Source organism: Ochotona princeps, chromosome 13, assembly GCF_030435755.1.
Source record: "Ochotona princeps isolate mOchPri1 chromosome 13, mOchPri1.hap1, whole genome shotgun sequence".
In the NCBI taxonomy this organism is placed as follows: domain Eukaryota; kingdom Metazoa; phylum Chordata; class Mammalia; order Lagomorpha; family Ochotonidae; genus Ochotona; species Ochotona princeps.
Genome location: NC_080844.1, coordinates 19,271,215 through 19,292,931, shown reverse-complemented (window position 1 = coordinate 19,292,931; position 21,717 = coordinate 19,271,215). Strand labels below are relative to the sequence as shown.

Below are 21,717 nucleotides of genomic sequence, written 5' to 3'. Positions count from 1 at the left end.
AGAACTCAGATTATTCTGGTGCTCCTATCCAAACGGCCATCAAGAGGTGAGCCACTAGTCATAATTTTTCAGAAATTGCCTCTGAAATGTATAACAGCATCCAATAGGACTTATTCAGATGATTACACTGTACCTGACCTTTGCTCTGTAAATCATACAATAGACTATGCCTGGATCAAAAATAAAACATCAGAGGTTTTTATGTGATTATACAAATGGCACTTGATAGTTAAAAGTGAAAGAGGAGCATAGGGCCTTTACAATAGCTCATGCCTGCACTAAGGGAAATCAGCCTATAAAGTTTTGCTTTAGTGTCCACCCACGTTGTCAATCTTGCAAGATGATCACAAGCCCCCCGAGGTTAAGGCCTATGCTTCTCTTTGAGACTCTACTGGAATATGGATGGCAAAAGTCTTCACAGCCCAAGGCTGTCCTGATGTGCTGCAGAACATTTAGCATCTCTCATTCACACCTACAAAATTAATGTAAGCAATGGTCCATGGGACCACTCCCCTAAACAAAAAAAGACAAAAAAACAAAACAAAAAAACCAAACTCTTCAAGGAGTGACACCATTTGATGTTTAGAACCCTTACTCTATAGTTGCACAATTTTCCTAATCCATCAAATCAGTGTTTGGCTTGCTCGACCTGAAACCTCAACATACTCCACGCATACCTGCATTATACAGGCTGAGTACCTGTTTCCCCAGTAACTGCCACACTTTGGAGCTCTCTGATTAAACTATGTACAGAATTATTGGCTGAAAGGTGGACAAATAAATGGGCTCCATAACTTGCCCTCTTCAGTTTGTGGCTGTTTTCAAAATCATACTGTTCAGAAAACACCTTTGAGAGGATGACACTGGAAAAAAAGTCAAGGATAAACAAGATATTACAAAATATAGAAATTTGAAAATCTCTTTATGATTTGGCTTACTAGACCCTTTATAATGCTATGACCAAGACAAACTCAAACTCAAAAGCTATAGTAAAAGCCAACTAGAGAGGGAAAAGATAATTTTCTAAACTTAAACTAAGCAGGTAACCTTTGCATTCAGAAATGTTTGCTACCTAGTTTGGAGACAGTGACTTGTACTGAGGCGTCAAAGTTGAAAATAGCCTCTATGTTAACATGGAATGGGTTTTACGGGATGTCTTGTGAATCGTTCTACATTTGTAGGTTTAAGGTCAACTACAACCTTCCCAGAGAAGCTTTGCTTGAATCTCTTTGCTCCCATTCTGGTTGCCGTGAGGACTTGGTGCAGACACCTACCAGAGACGCCCGACTCTGCTCCCAGGCTCCTCACTTACTCTTCATCGCAGCAATTACTGTATTGTATTTGTCAGGTTATGCCTTGGACTCTAAATCAGCAAACTATTGTCTGCTGAAGTCAGATTTTACTGAAATACAGTCATGCTCACTGCTGTAAGTAACGTCTAGGGTTGTTTGGTAGCATAACAGAGAAACAGCCCCCATCAGCCTGCATTAGCTGTGATCTGATCCTGTGAGCGAAATCTTGCCTTGACATACCTTTCTGAGGTCAAACATGTCAAGCTCCCTCAGAACAAAACCGAGTAAGAGATAGATGCACAAATGGGGTTGAATAAAAAATGTTTTACCTATCAAAATCAATCCAGAATAGCTGACCTTGAGGTGTATGCTTCCAGAAATGTGAGGGATAGAGTATTCAATTCAGGTCACTTGGTGAAAAGTTTTGTAGAATGTTAAAAATAATTACTCCTATATATCAACTCAGAAATACAAACTAAAAAAAATCATTAACCTTTAATAAGTAAAACCCTTGTGAAAGCATATAACCTAAGCAAAGCACAGAATTCAAATTTCACTCTATAAGGAATCTCTCATATAGAATTAACATAAAATCATCTTTTTAGTATCATTTTAAATATTTCCAATATGAAACTTCAACTTTTCCCTTGCAAGATAACTCCTCAATACTTTTTACAGAAGTAGCTTTTTGGAATGTAACACAATTGTTTTTCTAGTTCATACTTTAATAATTTTAGAAAGCATAAGAACACAGGAAGTAATCCATATGCTCAAAAAATAGCAGGGGCCAGTAGCACGGCGTTAGCAGGTTAAGTCTGTGCATGCTGTACCAACATCAACATGGTCACTGATTGAGTTCCAGCTGCTCACATCTGATCCTGCTACCTGCTAACTTAACTAGGAAAGCATGAGAAGATGTTCCAAATGCTTCGGGCCCCATATCCCTGAGGGAGACCTGAAAGAAACTCCTAGCTCATAGCTCTGGACTGACCCAATTCTGGCCATTATGGCCATTTGGGCAGTGAACCAGCAAATGGAATATTTTTTTCCTCTCCATTTGTCTCTCAAAATAATAATAACAACAACAATATTTTAAAAACACAACAACTTGCAAAAGTTCTTATAAATTCAGCTTATTCTCAATATTTAAAAGTCAATGAAACAATCAAACCTCTGCCTTTTAAAATATTTATATTAGATTGTCTCCTTAGAAACAGATTACAGAAATGCAATTAGATAACGTTAAATGATAGTATTCATTCTAAATACCTGTTAGCATAGGACCCTGCTCAAGGAATGCTCAGTAACTACTCACCATAATTTAGCGTTTACAGTAAGTGACTATAAACAATTCAAAAAATGCACTAAGTGCTGTGCCTCACTTAAGACCTGGGACAGTCAGGCAAAGTAGCACCTCAGCATTGTCTGTTGAAGACATTCAAAGTATTGTATGAGGGACAAAAACACATCAAGCCACCATACGAGTTTCCCATCACTGTACCATTTCCGACCAGACAGAAGTTCTGGCAATGGGAGTGCATAGAATAAAGTGAAGAATCTTATCTAAAGACTTGTTTTCCTTTTACAGACTTCGCTGAAGTAGGTATTTTAACTCACACAAAACTTTTAGTCAATCTTCTAGAGAACAGATTATTTCAACTTTAAAAGTGGCTTTAATGGTTATAAATGTAGTTCTACTTACCATGTTATGTACATATTCCTTTCCTATATATTTTGCTAGCAATTAAAATCTAGTCAGCGCTTACAATGCTATAATCATTCTGTTAACACTCTACAAGCCTTACTTCGTTCAATCTTTAGAATAAGTAACCACTATCTAAGATGATTTAGCATGGTTCAAATAATGTTCCATGTTTTTTCTTTTGTCATCTGTATTAATTTACAGGAAAACATAATAACATCATTTAGTCTTCCAGCAATGCATTCTTTGTCAGTGTATTAAATGGTTGAGTGAAGTAATACTGCATAGGATATTTTTGTACTAAGGAACCAGACTATATAATCTGACTAAATATTCTAAGACACCTGTAAGTGAAGATGTGCTGCTGTACTTTCTTTCAGATTCATATTCTGATTTCTGGAGACAAGTGTGTTACACCAAAGTAATGACTTATATAGGAAGTGAAGACATCAGGACTGAGGAATATGACGGTTTATGACAATGAGTGTTAAATGATAGGTTCATCAAATCGCTATTAGAAGTAATAAATAGAGGATTAAGAATACAAACACATTACTTTATGGGGGAAGATCAGGTTACTTTTAATTGTTAATAAAGCATGGAGGCACGCTCATTATTACTGTCTTTAAGCATCTGATAATTTCAGCTCAACCAAATTTTTAGGTTTGTTTTTATTTGCAAGGCAGAGTACACATGCATATACAAATGAGAGAAAGCTCTTCCACCACTAATACACTCCTAAAATGTCCACATTAACCAGTGTTGGGCAAGGCACAAACCTTATACAAATGACAGTAAGAGGATGACATTCTATTATATTTTAAAGGTTGATTCTTGGGAAGTGATTAGACAGTACAAGCTTATGCAAAAGGGACCCAATGTTGAGCCTGGTGCAGTAGCTAGTGGCTAAATCCTCACCCTGCATGCCCAGGATCCCATTGGGGTGCCAATTCCTATCCCAGCTGATCCTCTTCCCATCCAGCTCCCTGCTTATGGCCTGGGAAAAAAAGCAGAGGATGGCCCAAAGTCTTAGGACCCGGAGGAGGCTCCTGGTTCCTAGCCTGGGATCAGCTTGATTCCAGAGCTGTTGTAGCGCTGAGGAGTGAACCAGTAGATAGAAGTTCTTCCTTTCTGTCTCTCCTTATCTCCATAAATCTGACTTTCCAATAAAAAAAATCAATTTTTAAAACAAAACAGAGCAAAAAAAGGATCCAGTGATTGAATCCTTGAGCTCTGTGGCAGGATACCTCTACATCCTATGCCTGCTCGCTCTCTAACACGTTCTATTCTACCCTACCTTGAGACTGAAAAGGATTGGTACCAGTTATTTAGCTGTTTGAGAGGCAGAGAGACAGGCACAGAGCTCCCACTCACTGGTTTCCCCCTAGTGCCTGTCATGGACCAGGATCCCAGTATATGTCTTCCATGTGGAAGGCAGAGATCTATCCAGTTTTAGCTGTCATTTTCTGCCTCCCAGGGTGTGCATTAGCAGGGATCTGGAATTGAGAGTAGAATGGGTGATTGAACTCAGGCACTCTGATATGGATGACGACACCTGAACTAACACCTTAACTGCTAGTGTAAATGCTTGCCCTAGATAAATCTTCCTTAGCCTATTTCAGATATTTCATTACAATAATGAAAAATTGATAACTCAAAAATGCACAACATGTAGCACAATTCATAAGGAAACAATAAAAATAAAAATAATTGCTTTACATGAATAATTTGAAGTATAACAGAAGTAGCAGTTAAAAAGATCAACAAAGGACTTGAGTGGATGTTTTTTCAAAGAGATACAGAAGTTGGTCCATGAAGAAGCATTCAACATAAACTCATCACAGAAATTAAGACCCACAATGAAATACCACCCCATATTGATTAAGACAATTACCATTGAAAAATAAAGAAACAAATGATGGTGTGGAGAGACAAAGTCTTATAACATAGGTGGTGAGAAGGTATGAAAACAGAACTGGATTCACTGAAGAACACTAATCCTATTTTAATTGTCTATTCAAAAGAACTGAAATCAGGGTTTTGAAAGGGCATTACACTCTCCTGGGGATCTGAACATCACTCCCAACAACAACCAAGATATGAAAATAGTTCAAATATTAACAACAAATGAATCAAGAAAATTATGGCACATACTCACAAATAAAAAGTAAATTATTCAATCTTAAAACAGAGGAAAATTTTTCCCATTTGCTGTAACATGGAAGAAACCACAAGACATTATGCTCAAAGGAATCAGCCTGCTGCAGCAGCAGATAGCACATTAGTCAACAGATGTGATGTATCTAAGTCACTCTCATGAAAGAGAAAGTTTCACTAACTTTGTACTCATTTAAGTATTCATCTCTAATAACTGCAGTCTCCAAAATTAGAATATTTACATTGGATTCCAAAATGTATTGCACAGAAGGTACTGGAAATTTAATGGGCCCATATATTTGATTTTTTAATTCTATGAAATATAAAGTGTATGTTTGCAAGTACTAATAATCTTATCTGTTGCATTCTTACATATCAATGATTCTATAATTGATACTTATAAAAGAAACCCTACAGACGACAATGATATTCCTGACAGATGTTATTATTATGTCAAAGAACAATGTTTTGATTAATATTTCCTTTCTGAATAACTGTGCCTATAAAATATATAATTAATGTTATTCAAATAATGAACTGTATACATGATGACATCATCTTTATTGTACTACGCTAGATTTTGACAAGTCAAAAGAAGGGGAAAAAAGATGCAATCCATATCCTCTGGAGAGGTGAAAAAAACAGGTAAAAGATAATTAAAAGTATGGGTAGTCATGTCAAAGAATAAATTATATCTACTTGGAGGAGCAAAAGCACCCCAAGACTCAGATTGAGAGGACACGTGAAGCAAGAAATGAAATACATCTAATCCAGGAAAGAGGAATGAGTCAATCAGAGAATGAGTACTTCAGAACTGTGAAGAGCACACATAAAGGCACAGATAGGTGAACAACACAGTAAATGTGATAACTCTATGTGGTCAGGTATGTTTAAGGATAGAACTTGACAGGGGACAAATAAGACCTGTTATTTGCTATTAGTGGTGTCCAATCCACTCATGAAGAGTTGGAGTCATAGTTGAATGAGAGGATAGAAAAAAGTGTTCCTATTGTCTAAACCTACAATGTCTGGATGCACTTAGATAGCAGAACAATGGACTTTTGACTGCTGTTGATGGACTACACCATCATAATAATATAAGGGAAATCAATGGGGGAAAGGGAATTATCATAATATGTGTGTGCTTATATATATATCATATATCTGCCATTCTAATAAAGATAAATAAATCTTTTAAAAAACACATCAAGTTCTACAAGAACATTTTGGATTTTCTTGCTCATCACTTCAGTGATGCATTGGTAATGGTGTAGCATAGTTAAACTTGCTTTTCAAAAGATTCCCTAGAAACACAGTGTGAGCAGCTTCAGTAGATTAACATGAATACCTTTTTCTTATACACACACACACTCATATCACATGCATGCTATTATAATTAGCATATGATATGTACTAATATATACAGATAGGAGAAGAGACAGAGAGGAAGATCTTCCGTCTGATAATTCACTCCCCAAGCAGCCACAGAGGCTTGAGCTGCGCCAATCTGAAGCCAGGAGCCAGGAGCCTCTTTCAGGTCTCCCATGCAGGTGCAGGGTCCCAAGGCTTTGGATCATTCTCAACTACTTTCCCAGGCCACAAGCAGAGAGCTGGATAGGAAGTGGGGCTGCAGGGATTAGAACCAGTGCCCATATGGGATTCTGGCACGTACAAGGTAAGTACTTTAGCTGCTAGGCCACATTACCCAAGAAGCACTTAGGAAATGACAATAGAAGCATAGACGCTAATGAAATGTAGCAAAAACAGTGTTGAAAGGGGCGTTAACAAAAGCCAGGTATACAATCAAACTGTCTCACGTGAATGATCTATTAATGAATCAGAAGGACTTGTTGAAAAAAAGACACAAATGAATAGCAAGAGCAAAAAGGTAAAACTCAGGCCCAGTGTGATGGCCTAATGCTGAAGTGCTCGCCTTGCACACTCCGGGGTCCGACGTGGGTGCCGGTCCTTGTCCCAGCAACCCTGCTTCCCATCCAGCTCCCTGCCTGTGGCCTGGGGGGGGACAGTTGAGGATGGCTCAGGGCCTTGGGTTCCTGCGCCCTTGTGGGAGACCTAGAATAATCTCCTGACTTGGGATCGGCTTGGCTCTAGCCTGTTGTGGCCACTTGGGGAATGAACCAGCAGAGGAAAGAGCTTCCTCTCTGTGTCCTCCTCTTTGTCTACCTGCCTTTCCGATATAAATAAGTAAATCTTAAAAACAAAAAGAAAAAAGCAAAATTCACAAAGTAATTGAATTTGAAACCAAAAAAACTATAAACTGAAACAAGAAAGGGCCATTCCATAAATATTCATTCTAGACAAATATGATCATCTTTAATTTTAGTTTTTTATATATATCCATTTGCTGCATCACTGTTTATTCTAAATATTACATTTGTTATTGAACTGACTTTGCATATCTATAAAACTGGGGTAAGCGAAAAAAAAAAGGAAAAAAGAAACAAAAGTTTAGGGATCAAAACTGTTGTGGAGTGGATTAAGCCTCTAACTGCAACATCAGCATCTTGTGGATACCTATCAATTAGAGTCTTGCTGCTTCACTTATGATCCAGCCACCTAATGGAGGGCCTGGGAAAGTAGCAGGAGGTAGCTAAAGTGCTTCGGCCTTGGCCACCCTGGTAGGAAACCCACTTGGAAAGAGTGGCCCCTGGCTTTACCCTTGCCCAGACCCAGTGACTGCAGCCATTTGGGGAGTGAATCAGCATATGAAAGATCTCCCTTTTCTTTCCTCCACCCTCTCTCTGTAACTTCACCTTTCAAACAAATCCTAAAAGAAACAAGTCAACTGTATTTTGCAGGAACCATTGCCTGAATATTCTAGAAAATGCACAGCAATTTAATTTTATCATATTTATAAAACAAAATCTGGTAGGTAATTTACCACACGTTTGCCTTCATCTTCCTTATTGGCAATATCAGGAGCGGCAACTAATTTAGACACTGCTACATGTCCGCCACTGTCCCGAGCTCTTTGCACATGCTAATGTATGTGTCTTATATGTGATGACATCATAGTAGTAAAATAACATGACATAATTACATGTAAATTTACTATCTCTGATCTCCATGTTTCAGATGAAGAATATTCATGGAGATGAAAGTAGACCATTCAGGTTGCCTGTAATAGAGTTGAGAGAAAAAGGCAAACAGTTGTACATGTTATACTCCCAGGGGTTTATTTCTCATAGCACTGGGAGTATTGTCATGCATAGACAGGTTTTAAATGAAAGAATAAATCGATATTTCAGATGTAAATTAAAGCAGAAGCAAACTATCTTTTCTCCCACTAAGAGATAAAGGCTAGCTCCTTCCCTTAGAAACTGCAACATGCTGGTGACCCTCTGACCAAAGAAGAGGGGTAACACTACGTGCCAGGGCTGGCTTTAACACTTAAAAAAAAAAAAAAAAACCTGTAGATTCCCTTCTTTGCTCTTCCAAGCCAGCCATCAAGCTGGAAAGAAGCTCATCATAGACCATCTTGTGAAGACGGGTAGGTGAAAATAGGCAATTTTCATAGAGACCTATCAGTCCGGGAGGCCACTTTTGTCACTTCAGCCAACGTGGGCCTTACAGATTGAGCAGGACCCTACTCCAATGAGTACAACTCAAACCAGAGCATCACAGAAAAAAAAAAAATCACAGTTTCCTGCCATTACATTTCCAGATGGTTTAGGACACAGCAACAATCTGCCACGTTAAGACTAAACTTCCATCAGAATCAATCCATGACTCATTCAAACAAAATCATCACTCCCATTAGCTGGCATAATATTCTCATTCCTATTATTTACTTGAATGCTATTTTTGAAATGGAAAAGGCTGCCTCTTTTAAGGACACTCAAGTTTCAGGAAATTCATTTTCAAGGAATAACTTTTTTTGTTTTAAAATGGCTTTTCATGATTATCATTTGAAATGTTCCTTAACTGTAAAACCCAATTCCTTACTTGTTATTTCCTCAGACAGTCTTAAGACATTCTACCACTTCAGAGGTCAAATGGGCTAAAAATAGAAGGACCACAAATTGTATGGCTCTGTCATAGACAAAGTTACATAAACACAACAGGTCCTTTTAAAACTACATTTGCAATCTCCATCAGTTCAATTTTAACACACAGGTCTGCTAGTGAAAACATTCTACCAATTCTCTTTCAGAGCTAACACATGCATCTATTAAACTTTCAAAACAATTCAAAGTAAAAATGTTAATCCATCAATAAAACATGTTAATCAATCTATCAATAAAACATGATAGTTTAGCAGCATACATATAGCACTCATCTTTCCTTTGCATAATTTAAATGTCTTTCTTAATCTCTGCTATTGAAAATGCTCTTGACATGTATTAACCAACATTCTCCAGGGGAACAGAGCTAACAGGATATGGAGACATGTTTATCTCCCTGTTGAGACACAGGAGAGAGAAGTGAGGCATGAAGGCTTATTGAATTATGGAGGTCAATTATAGCCCACCATCTGGTACAGGCTGTGAGTGTGCAATTGCAGAGATGTCACACTTGTGCTTTTGGTGTGTGAAACCCAGCAAAGATTGTTTGGCTAAAACTGCATGGGTAAAACCTTGTACAGGGGCTACTACTCCCTTCCTCACCATGGTATCCTTTTGTGGGTTTCATTTAGTAGACACTAGAAATGTATCCCACTGAGTAACAACCTGCCTCTCACTTGGGAACTCAAAGGACCACAGATGGCATTCAGGAAGTAGGTACTGCAACCACCTTCCCTGACTTCAGAGACCAACTCTGAAGCCAGCATAAGGAGAGATAAGCTTGAGGCAGTCACAGCAGACGACCAATAAATTGATTCTATACACAGAGGCTTTGTTTCCTACTGAGGGAGACATATTTAAAGTCATGGACACATATTTCCAACAGCTCAGTTGAATTGCTCACACTGCGCGCAAGTTAAACTCAAGGAACATGAGTGAATGAAGAGACCTCAAAGAAAGTGACTCATGGTCCTTATCTTTCCTGCAGACAGTTCTCTCCTCTCTGCCTCATGATCTTTGTTCTGCTGTCTACAACTTCTCACAAATGAACATGAATCACAGTGGAGTGTATTTTTGTTCCCCAAAAGACAGCAAGATTCTGGAGGCCAGTGGCTTTTCTCGTTCATCTCAGAATGACTCAAGCATAACTCGCTGTCTTTGACTAAGTCTTATGCTCCAGTCTGTCTTAAAACCAACTTCACATACTTACAAGGTACAAAGAAAACAAGATCAAAGGACAGAAAAAATTTAAATGATACAACTCAGGTTTCTGTTATTCAAAAAAAAAAAAAAAAACAAAAACTCAGACAGTGAGGAAAGGCCCACCAAAAAATGGTTACAATCAACACAGAATTCATACTTGTAGCTAACATAGGTTGATACTGGTTCCATACTCTATCCTGTCTATTCTGTGCTGATGTCAGCTCAAGCTATCTGGAGGGCAAAAAACAACAAAAACCACAGGGCCTGGACTTACTGAACCATTACAGACAGTTTGGTACGGCTGTCTCCATGTGGGAAAGTAAGTGGTAATGTGTTTAGACACCACAGTTCTGCTTGCAAAGACTGGGCTGCTAAATAAGTGACACAAGCACTTCATTTTGTTGCTGCACGGAAGTCAATGTGTGTGTGTGTCTGTTTTCTCAACATGTAGCATTTTCTTTGACAAAAACTCATTATGAGAGATAGCTGCTTGTACTAAAGCTTATGTGGAGTTCAGGCGTAGGCAGCTCCAGTTGGTCAATATAGAAAGAAAGGAAAATGACTGTGACAGGAATAAATCCTTTAGCAGAAACTCTGCATATTTCCTGTCTGTTGAGGCTATAAGGAATAATGAGATTAGATTGTGGATGACATCAGCAAAGGAGGATCTGTAGCAACTGGACATCTCAGAAACACTAGGCCACACAACCCCAATGGCATAGGATAAGGTCCTTAATGTTTTGATCACACACAAAAACATCAATTAACCTAGTTGTGCAAGAGAGATATCTCGTGCAGTTCATTTACTTTGCATATTTTCACACACATACTTTCTGGGCCAAATGATCACCTTGTTTTAGATCTGCCACCTACGTACCAAGAGAAAAACACTTGCTGATCTTTCAAAACAGATCTTTTCACACTCAGTATAGCACAGGGAACTAAGTTCACACAACACTCCCGATAGGGATGTTAAATAAATATTATTAACCTCATTTTACATTTGGGAAACTGAAGCTGCAAGAAATTGCATAATTATCCCCAATGACAAACAGCTGGGATGGGAGACTGGCCTATACTTACAACGCATTTTTTACAGAGAAAAACCTCTTCCACTATCCACACTTTCTAATTTGAACAACTTATCTTTTACCACAACTTGTAGTCTTTAAAATTAGATGACTTTCTGTTATGGATTTTGATTTTGAAAGCAGATTAAGGTACCAGAACAAGTCTAATTAGATGTTGGCAGGATTTAGAACTTTAGTGGTGTTTGGAAGCATTAACATTCCAAATTCAAAAGAACATACAGTCTCCTTCAACAACATGGTAGGTTTACAGATGGTGAATTTATACAAAGTCAATGAAAATATTCAGACATTTCGCAGGTGTATACTATTTTGCTCTTATCTGTCCTGCTACTGTTAGGCTGTCCTGTTTTCCTGAATAACGTATCTAATGTCTACATTCTCTGTAAAAGCATTCTCAAAAACATTCAATACTCATACATTTTTAATGAAATAGAACAACCCAAAGAACACAAAAGGCAACAGCTTTACTTCATTTCATAAGCATACTGAGGGCAAAGGGAGGGGGAATCATTTTCAAAAAAACTCTCCCAGAATAGTTAAGATTGGGAATGGTACCTACAGCCCTGAATTAAAAGATATACCTAGAAACTAAGACCTATTAAACATGCCAGCCTGCCATTGGTTTTTTGTTAGTTTTTTTTTTTAAATTCTAATTATTTCACATAGAACAGAAATGTACTTGAATTTTTTCTACTTTAGGATAAATGGTCTCCCAGTTGTAGGCAGTGTCTAGGTTGTTACACTGCTGGGAGAAAAGCAGGCAATAGTTGGTGGGCATTTTGGGCCGAATCAATGCCAAATCTGTATCAGCTATACCAGTGTGCCACCATAGTTGCCCTTTTTGTGGTAAGGACATATGTGAGGGAGCCAACAGATCCCACCAGAACACAATCCTGATGTCTGTGCTGGTGGGAGAAGGGACTGTGGATTGGGGTTTGGGAATATGTGGGATAGCTGGGGAAGGGTTTGAGGGATGCATGGGAGTGGGGGCCAGTGAGGGAGTACTTTACAAGTCTGAAATGACTTCTAGGGGTTTCCATAGACTAGGCCACTATACTCGCAAGCAGACAAGGGAGTTTAGACAGGGGTGATTTAGACAGGGGAAACCAGAGGGCATTGTCTGCTTCTGACCATTGCACCCACCAACATGGGAGACCTAGGCTGGGATCGGTGGCATTGCCTGCCACCTGCCAGCACACACAATGCTAGGGCAGGGAAGCCTGCCTGGTAGTGGTAGGCCACAGCACTCACCAGTCAGTGTCAGGGCAGGGGATGGACCACTCAAGGCTGGGTTATAACACCTACTGGCACATGAGAGAATCAGGTCGGGAAGCAGATTCTATGGTGCATTTGTGGTCTCACTCTTGAAGGACATCAATTCCCACTTTTTTTTTAGCATAAGTAATGGATAGATTATTGAACTGATTTGATGGACTATGTCACTCAGTGGATTCTTCAAAGACCTCATCATGCTTGGAGTGGCAAGATTGGCAGCGATTCATAACTGGTGAACTATCAAAACCACTTGAGCAAGAACCTTGGAGCATGTCCTACATCCGGGACCTGGGGAGGGTGGGAAATTGGGTGGGCCTTCTCCCTTAATACCCCCCTTTAAACATGAAGGAAACAATATGGAAATGATAGTCTTACTTTCCTATAGCCCTTAAACTTTCTACCCTAATTAACTATGTAAAGATTGTCCAAAATATAATATAAAAAAAAAATGAACTGAATTGAATTCAACTCTTTAACCTGAACTCACAGGGGCAAAAAAGTAACCACATCACCAGAAACAGACTAGTAAGATATGCTAGTCTGCTAACATTTATTTATCATATGACAGATATTGGACTCTCTTGGTTCTGCAAAAATTCACTTATGTAATGAAAAAAATAACAACTCAGTGAAGTGGTGATAATTTTCCAATGGAAAAGGTAACTGAAGAACATTTAGTAACTTAGTCAGTCGAGCTGAGATTTGAATACGGCAGTCTTAGCCAAAAACCTGAACTCTTAACCACTAACCACAAGGAAGAACTATACTGTCTTTCTCTAGCTAATGTGGTCATCTGGAGAGTGAGCCCAGGAAAGGCAAGATCACTTTCTTTTGATCTCCCCCTCTCTCTGTAACCCTGCCTTTCAAATAAATAAATTAATGTTTTTAGAAAATTTTAGGACTGTATATGAGTTTATAGGAAAAAAGTATAAATGGCATAATGCTCAGGAAATCAGAAACTTTAACTTAGTTAAAAGATATTTCAAAGAGCAAAGCCAAGGTTCAGAAGACTGGCAGTTCTGATATAGAAAGCTGCTTTCTGACTCAGAAAAGGAGAGGGATCAGAAATCATTTTCACTGAAAGCAGGAAGGAATTCTGTCTGGCAGGGGTTGGGAGGGAGGGGAAGGCGGGACAGGACAGCAACACTCAAGCTGGTCTGTGAGCCCCTGTTGAATATGCACGAATTCTATGAGTTGCATGCTGAGTGATTAGTTACTTGAAATCAATCATGGTGTAGATATTTATGTCTCAGAAATCACCTCACTGGGCAATGCAGTTTACAGGGGCAGACCATGGAGCAACCTGAAAATCAAGAGTATTTCATTTTTTTTAAAATTTATTCATTAATTACATTGTATTATGTGACACAGTTTCATAGGTACTGGGATTCTCCCCACCCATCCGCAAACCCTCCCCAAGCCCTCCCCCATGGTGGATTCCTCCACCTTGTTGCATAACCACAGTTCAAGTTCAGTTGAGATTCCCGCATTGCAAGCATATACCAAACATAGAGTCCAGCATCTTATTGTCCAGTCAAGTTCAATGGCTTCTTAGGAAGACCCTCTAGTAGCTTTAGTTCAGTTCACGTGGTTTTCTTTTTTTTTTTTTTTTTTACTAAAAATGAACTTGCCACCACTATAGAGTATATCGGAAAGGAAGCCAACGGAGGAGAAGTCACAGCAATAGACAAGGTGAGAGAAAAAATAGAAGGAAAAGGAAATTGTGAGACACTGGAAAAGCAGGCATTCATCAACCAGGTAAGCACTGTGATGAATTGGGGTTAACTGTCGGGATAAAACACCTACATAGGAAAAAAATCTTCCCACTCTAGGGAGACATTCCAACAGACAGAAAAGAGCATTTGGAGAAATATAATTGAAAACATGATTAGTTCAATTTTAAACATATGGGTTTTAGATGCCACAATATGCCCAAAGGTATTTGTCTAAATATAAATTCAAAAGTTCAGAAGTGAGAATCCAAATAGAGATAGCAAGCTAATAGTCCACCCAACTACTTAGAATGATAGTGTAAGGAACTGGATTTGGTAAGAATAAGGAAGAAGAAACAGGAGATTGCTGGATAAAGGAGCAAAGAGGAGAATGAGCAGATAGAACACGAGAAATCAACAAAGAGGAAAGGCTAACACTCATCAAGACATTCAAAAAAGATTTATCTCAAACAAAGCAGAAACAGAGACTCTATAACAAAGAAAGTTGCTCCTTAATATTATTGGAAATCTTGTATCAAAAGGATTCAGGAGAGTAGCAATCAATCAGTTCACATCAGGTCACTTGATTTGGAGAAGTCTAACAACTTATTTCCTATAACACAAACACTGCTATTTCAAATGCATGGAGAGTGAATACTCGGAATTTGATTGCTCAGGACAAAGATTGGAAATATTTTTTATTGACTTTTAAACTGGGCAACTATGACTTGGAAGAAGTATGAGAAAGAACCTAAATAACCACTAATCATTTTGGTTATGCAGGGAACAGGTCTTTCCCATTTGATTTTGTTTTTGTTTTGTTTTGTTTTGGTAAGGCAACAGAAGCATAAAGCATTGTTTACTTTAATCTTACTGTTGAAACTGTAGCTAAAAAACTGAATCCTACTCTGGAGCAAGCTGGCTAACTGTCAGGAACACAACATCCTTGATTCAAAATTCAAAATCAGTACTAACAGCATTCATGTAAAATTTATAAATAGCCTTGTTAAACATAGTCATTTTCTCTCTTCACTATTGCTATAGAACAGATTATACAAAATCTGCAATTTTTTCTCTTTGTTTCATCAAAAAATTTTTTTCTTTCCAGCTTCTACCATATCTTACGACACGGTTCAGTGAACAATTGACAAGTAAATAAAGTAGATAAGATCTTTGAACTGAAAGACTGTATTCATCCTTATTTGTGCACAGAGTTGTTTTTTTTGCTGTTTAATATTTTTCATTTTCCCTGTGAGTTTTATTTAGACTGTTTATTTTTTGGGAAATCGGGCTAGCAATCACAAAATATATTTAAGAAAAAAATCAGCTACAGTATTCAGAAATATCCTAATAGGTCAAAATTGATAATCAACCATATACCCTGGGATAAATAATGAATTTCAAGTTATGCTGCATTGGAATACATCGAAGCTATGGCTAAATGTATATATTACAATGTCAAGGTTTGTTGTTATAGCACAAGCTGGAATGGGGGCTGTGTTCCTATCGGGAAACAGTTGTAGTCTCCCTTGGCACAAGTGTGGACTGGAACTGGACGCACCGAGCCAGGCCAGACCCCAACAACGTCTGGTGTTCCGTAGATGTGGGTAGATGTGGGACAGACTAGGCTAGGTCTCAACCCCTACTGAACCATGTGTGAGCTGTATGTGGGTATGGATGAGCTATGGCTGGGCTGAAACATCCAACAGCAAGAACCAGAATGGGGTGAAGGCCAGTCAGGAAAAGCCACTGTTCCTGCTAGGACAGGAGGTGAACTGAGTAGGGCTGGCTCATGGACCCCTGGTATGCGCAAAATCTGGCACTGAGAGGGGGTCTGATGGAGGAGCCCTGGCAACTCCTCTGGCAGGACACAGACCCTGCAGGTGAGCGCAAGAAGCATGATAGGAAACAGCCCAGAATAGGCCATGGAAAGTTTCCCACTGGCATACTTTTGGCATGGGTCGGGGGCAGACCAGGCTGAATCAGTTCACGTCATCCACTGGCAAATCCGAGCACTAGAACAGAGTATGGGTCGGGCCGGGTTTGGTCGCAGCAAAAACCAGTGCACAATATGGAATGCCAAGGTTGCCTGTACCGGATGTGACTGCAGCATCCATCCAGCACATGTGAGAACCAGGAAGGGAGAGGGCAGAAGCCAGCAGGGGAATAAGGGGTGGTTCCCTTGCCAGACAGCTACTCCCACTGGAGAACATGACCTGGGATGGGGGCAGACCAGACTAAGTGGGGCTACGACACCTGTGTGCCTCATGTGGCCTAGATCAGGGAAAAGCCAGGCTGGGCAGATTATTCCTACCAGTGCAAACAAAATTAGAGTGGGTGAGGGTAGGTCAAGCTTAGCCACAGCATCAGCTAGCAGAAGCTGGCACTGGGGGCTAATTCTGTCAAGTCAAACCACAGAACCACCTGGAAAGTGCATAATCTGGGAGTGAGAGAGACCTGGGAGGGAAATAGTGGGCTCCTCCCTCTTGGGTTACCACTCCCATGGGAGGGCACAAAAACTAGGACGGGCGAGGGTTTGGGGAGGGGTGGGAGAACCCAAGTATCTATGTAACTGTGTCACATAATACATTGTAATTAATGAAGTTAAATAATAAATAATTAAATTTAAAAAAAAAAAAAAAAAACTAGGACAGGGGCAGGGGTGGTTAGACAGAAAGGCACCCAACAACATCCATGAGGACTAGATAGTTGGAATTAAGATAGATGGAATTAAGCTTTAATACCCATCGACATGTATGAGAGCTGAATGGGGTGTGGGACAGACTGGACTCGTCTGTGATGGGGTGATGGACTGTACCGGGCCCTGTGCTTGCTAGTACATACAAGAATCTTGTCTGGGAATACCTCTAAGTTTCTTTGGGGATCTCCCCAATCAAAATGGTGGACTCAGAACCCTAACCAAGAAAAGACGGAAGACAGAACAGGTCAATCAACCACCTCAGCTATATGTTGGCAGCGAAATACTGGACAAATGGAGACTCTAAGCTGGACTATGTCAATCAGTGGATTCTTCAACCACCTCATCATGCTTGGAGTGGCGAGATTGGCAGCGATTCATACCTGGTGAACTATCAAAACCACTTGCGCAAGACCCTCGGAGCATGCCCCACATCAGGGTCCTGGGGTGGGTGGGGAGACTGGGTGGGGCTTCTCCCTTAAAATCCCCTTTTACCTCAGATACATGAAGGAAACAATATGGAAAAAAAGAAATAGATTTTGAAAGCTATAATCACAACATGTTCATATAAAAATGAAATACCTACTACTGAAACTGAATATTCAGAAAATGCAGACTATATTTGCAAGAGTTAGCCTGAAAACTTTGGAAAATAATCCATCCATAAAAAAGCCAGTAAATATCATAAATACAAATAGAGCAATAAAATTATTCATTGGAAAAATAAACCTGAGAATACGCCCTAAGCACATTTAAATTAGAAAACAAATTTATCATGTATTCTAGCACCGCTTGTCTACCAACCTCCTCTCCTCCTATCCATTCTTTATGCCATAGGAACTGTCTATTTTCCTCTGATGTACATAGCAGAACTCTTAGATTCAGGCTTATGTCCAAGGATTCTACTAAACATTAATACAGCCTTTTTGATTTTGTGGATCCCCCAAGAAGTTTGTGTTATTTGTGCAGGGAGCTGGCACATGTATGACATTTCTTCTTTGTTTTATATATATACTCCAGTCATTATTTAAAAATCCGATTGGCAACTTAGGCTTCCCACCAACTTGGGAAGCAGAAATCGTCACAGGTTTTACAATCTTCTGCTTAGGTGCTGCCTTTGTAGGAGCCCTAGCAGCAGCTATTGCTGTCCTTACAGATACCTGCTTAGCCTTCCTAGCTTCCCTGGCAACCCTGATAGCTTGTTCTCATTGAGCCTTTGCAACACCAGGTCTTTGATTTCTCTTGGCTATTACAGCAGCAAGAGAAGCACCAGTATGGCCCTCTAGAACTAAACTGCATGGCAAGTTCTCTTGAATTTTTTCCAACTACCCATTTTTGTATTTTCCTCTGTAGAAGACGGACCAGTTTATCTACTGAGGATTCTTTTTGGAAAGAAATGCAGCATCATTATTTGTGATAAGAAACTGGAAAAACTTCCTGTCAGTCCTGGCAAACCACTTCCCGTGTCTGGGGTTGATTTTGTACCTGCTGAAACAGCACAGTTCTAGCTTCATGGCAGCAGCTCCCCAGGAAAAAGGAAGATGGAGAATGGAAGGCCAGATAGCACTTGGTGATGAACGAAGGAAGTCCTTTAACTATCTTGATACAAAGTGGAATATTCAAAGTATTGGGCAGGATGCTGGGAAGGGAAAGCTAAGAAGATCTGTTTCCTGGGAGACAGTAAGAGAAGCAGCAGGGGATAAAGGGTAAGACTGAGGGACAGGCACTGTGGCACAGTAAAGCTGCTGCCTGCAATGCTGGCATTCTGTATGGACACTGGTTCATGTCTGGCTGTTTCACTTATGATCCAGCTCCTGTTGATGTCCTGGAAAAACCAACAGAAGATTGACCAAGGGGTTGGGCTGCTGTTATTCATGTCATCAATGCCAACATCCAGCTCTTGGTTTCACCCTGGCTCTGTCTTCCATCACTTAGGGAGTGACCCAGCAGATAAAAGCTTCTCTTTCCCTCCCTCTCAACTTTTTTCAAATAAATGAATGAATCTCTTTTTTAAAAAATCAACGTTTAGTATTTTCAGTACTCTACAAGTAGATTAAAAAAATTTGGATAGATTTAAAGGGAACAGTAATATTCTTATTCCCTATCAATTTCTCTCTTTTTGCCACAGTCATGCTTATTACTCTTTGTATAAAAAGGTAGAATTCCTCCAGGTTTTTCCTCCTCTTTCTATCGTGTTCCATTATGTTTCCCTTTCCCCACTCATCCATCCACCCACCCACCTGCATATACATGTGCGCGCACACATTCATTCCCTCTACTCAAAGCCACAATGCTGCTTCTGCCTTCACTTTTCATTGTCTTCTCCTGCAAAGCCATACAATAAAATTGTATCCATGTGTAAGTCCTATTTTCCTATTCTATAACACTTCCCTCTACAGCAACACCACTAAACACAATTCTGCTGACAGACATTATTTTCCATTTTGTTTTCCTGGCACACACACATACAAAATCGCATAAACACTAGTCATTCATTAAGCAATGAGGCACATAGACTTTGTGTTTACAAAGCAAAAAAAATCCCAAAGTTAAGGCCAGAGACAAGTACTGTTAGAAGTAAGACACAAAATAAACTCTGCTCCAGATTTTTTTAATACAATTTCACTAGCATCTTAAGACTTACTGACTGATTTGGAAGGTAGATTTTCAGAGACAGAGTGAGAGTGAGTGTGTGTGTGTGTGTGTGTGTGTGTGTGTGTGTGTGTGTGAGAGAGAGAGAGAGAGAGAGAGAGAGAGAGAGAGATCTTCCACCTACCAGTTCATTCCACAGATGGCTTCTATGGCCGGAACCGGACAGGGCAAGTGGAGCAGAATCAGCTCCCCACATGGGATGCCAGTGTTGCAGGATACAGTTTTACCCACTGCCCCACAATGCCTACCATTCATGACTTTCTAATTCAAACATTAGAACTGTTGCTCTACACTCATCCTAGAGAGAACTCATTGGAACATATCATGCAAAATTCCTCATCACCACTCATGCCTCATTTTTCTGCTTCCTTGATCTTCCAGTTATCACACAATATTATAGCCAGTCACCAAGCTAAGAGGTTTCAGAGACTCCTTGCTCCCGCCACCCATATTTCATTCATTAACTGTGTTCGGTTGATTTACTTCCTGTGAGTCACTCTTTTCTCAAAACCATCTATATCTTCCCACTTTTCTTTGTCCTGGTCTAGGATCATACTATTCTCATTTCTCACACTGTCCCCAAGCCTCTTACGTACATTCCATTCCTCCGCCGCAAATGCTTTTTTCTTTCTTCTGAACTTAGAGATATTTAATAAAGACTGAGACCCAGTGTAGAGATTGCCCCAAATGGCTTTTTCTGATCCCAACCTATTTTTTTTTTAAGATTTGTTTAATTTTATTGGAAAGGCAGAGAAAAGCAGATACTTTTGTCTGCTAGTTCATTCCCCAAGTGGCCAAAACGGCTGAAACTGAGCACATTCAAAGCAGGAGCCAAGAGCTTCTTCCAGGTCTCCCACGCAGGTGCAGGGTCCCAAAGCTTTGGACCATCCTCTACTGCTTTCCAAGGCCACAAGCAGGGAGCTGGATGGGAAGTGGGGTGGCCGGGATTAGACCTGGGACTCATATGGGATCTCAGTGCAAGAAAGATGAAGATTTAGAGCCCGGTGGCGTGGCCTAGCAGCTTAAGTCCTTACCTTCAATGCCCCCCGGGATCCCATATGGGCACCAGTTCTAATCCTGGCAGCTCTACTTCCCATCCAGCTCCCTGCTTGTGGCCTGGGAAAGCAGTCGAGGACGGCCCAAAGCCTTGGGACCCTGCACCCATGTGGGAGACCCGGAAGTAGCTCCTGGTTCCCGGCTTCGGATCGGCACAGAACCAGCTGGTGCACTCACTTGTGGAGTGAATCATCGGATGGAAGATCTTTCTCACTGTCTCTCCTCCTCTCTGTATATCTGACTTTGTAATAAAAATAAAATAAATCTTTAAAGAAAAAAAGATGAAGATTTAGCCACTACACTATCACACTGGGCCCCCAAACCTATTTCTTACTCCTCAAATGCAATCACTAGAATGGATTAGTTATATTTTCCTAATACCCTTTTTCTATGTGTCTGCATCATTAAACTTTAAAATAATTACCAGCCTCTTCCATCAGACCAAATTACTAGGGGTGGGAAGAGGGAGTAAGGAGGGAGGTGTACAAATATGGGTATCTCTACCTCAAAACATACACCAAGTTGGAAAAGAAGTTATCCTTAATGACAGAATGAGTTCATAATTTAAGTATTTCAACATCTGCTGAATTGACTACAAAAAAATTGAACATAATTTTATAATATTTTATATGCTAGGATGAAAGGTACTAAGGTTCATTTCTTTACAAATATGAAATGTTTTGAAGTTATATACTCTTAAGCACAAATGAACATCAACTTGCTGGCAAATTTTTCACCAGGACATCTATAATATACAAACTGATAAGGTACAATCAGCAGACCCAAGAATTATATGTGGCATTTGATCTTTTTTCACATTCTCCTTTATGGATTACTTTATGTAATTATAAGCT

The 21,717-nt window shown here is 39.7% G+C and overlaps 1 protein-coding gene and 1 pseudogene across 3 annotated transcripts in view; both read right to left on the bottom strand.

Moving 5' to 3' along the window:
- The window catches only part of PRKG1 (protein kinase cGMP-dependent 1), a 1,159,635-nt gene that overhangs the window by 286,338 nt on the left and 851,580 nt on the right, over positions 1 to 21,717 (bottom strand). The window lies entirely within an intron of this gene.
- LOC105941720 (large ribosomal subunit protein eL24-like) lies at positions 18,061 to 18,669 on the bottom strand (annotated as a pseudogene).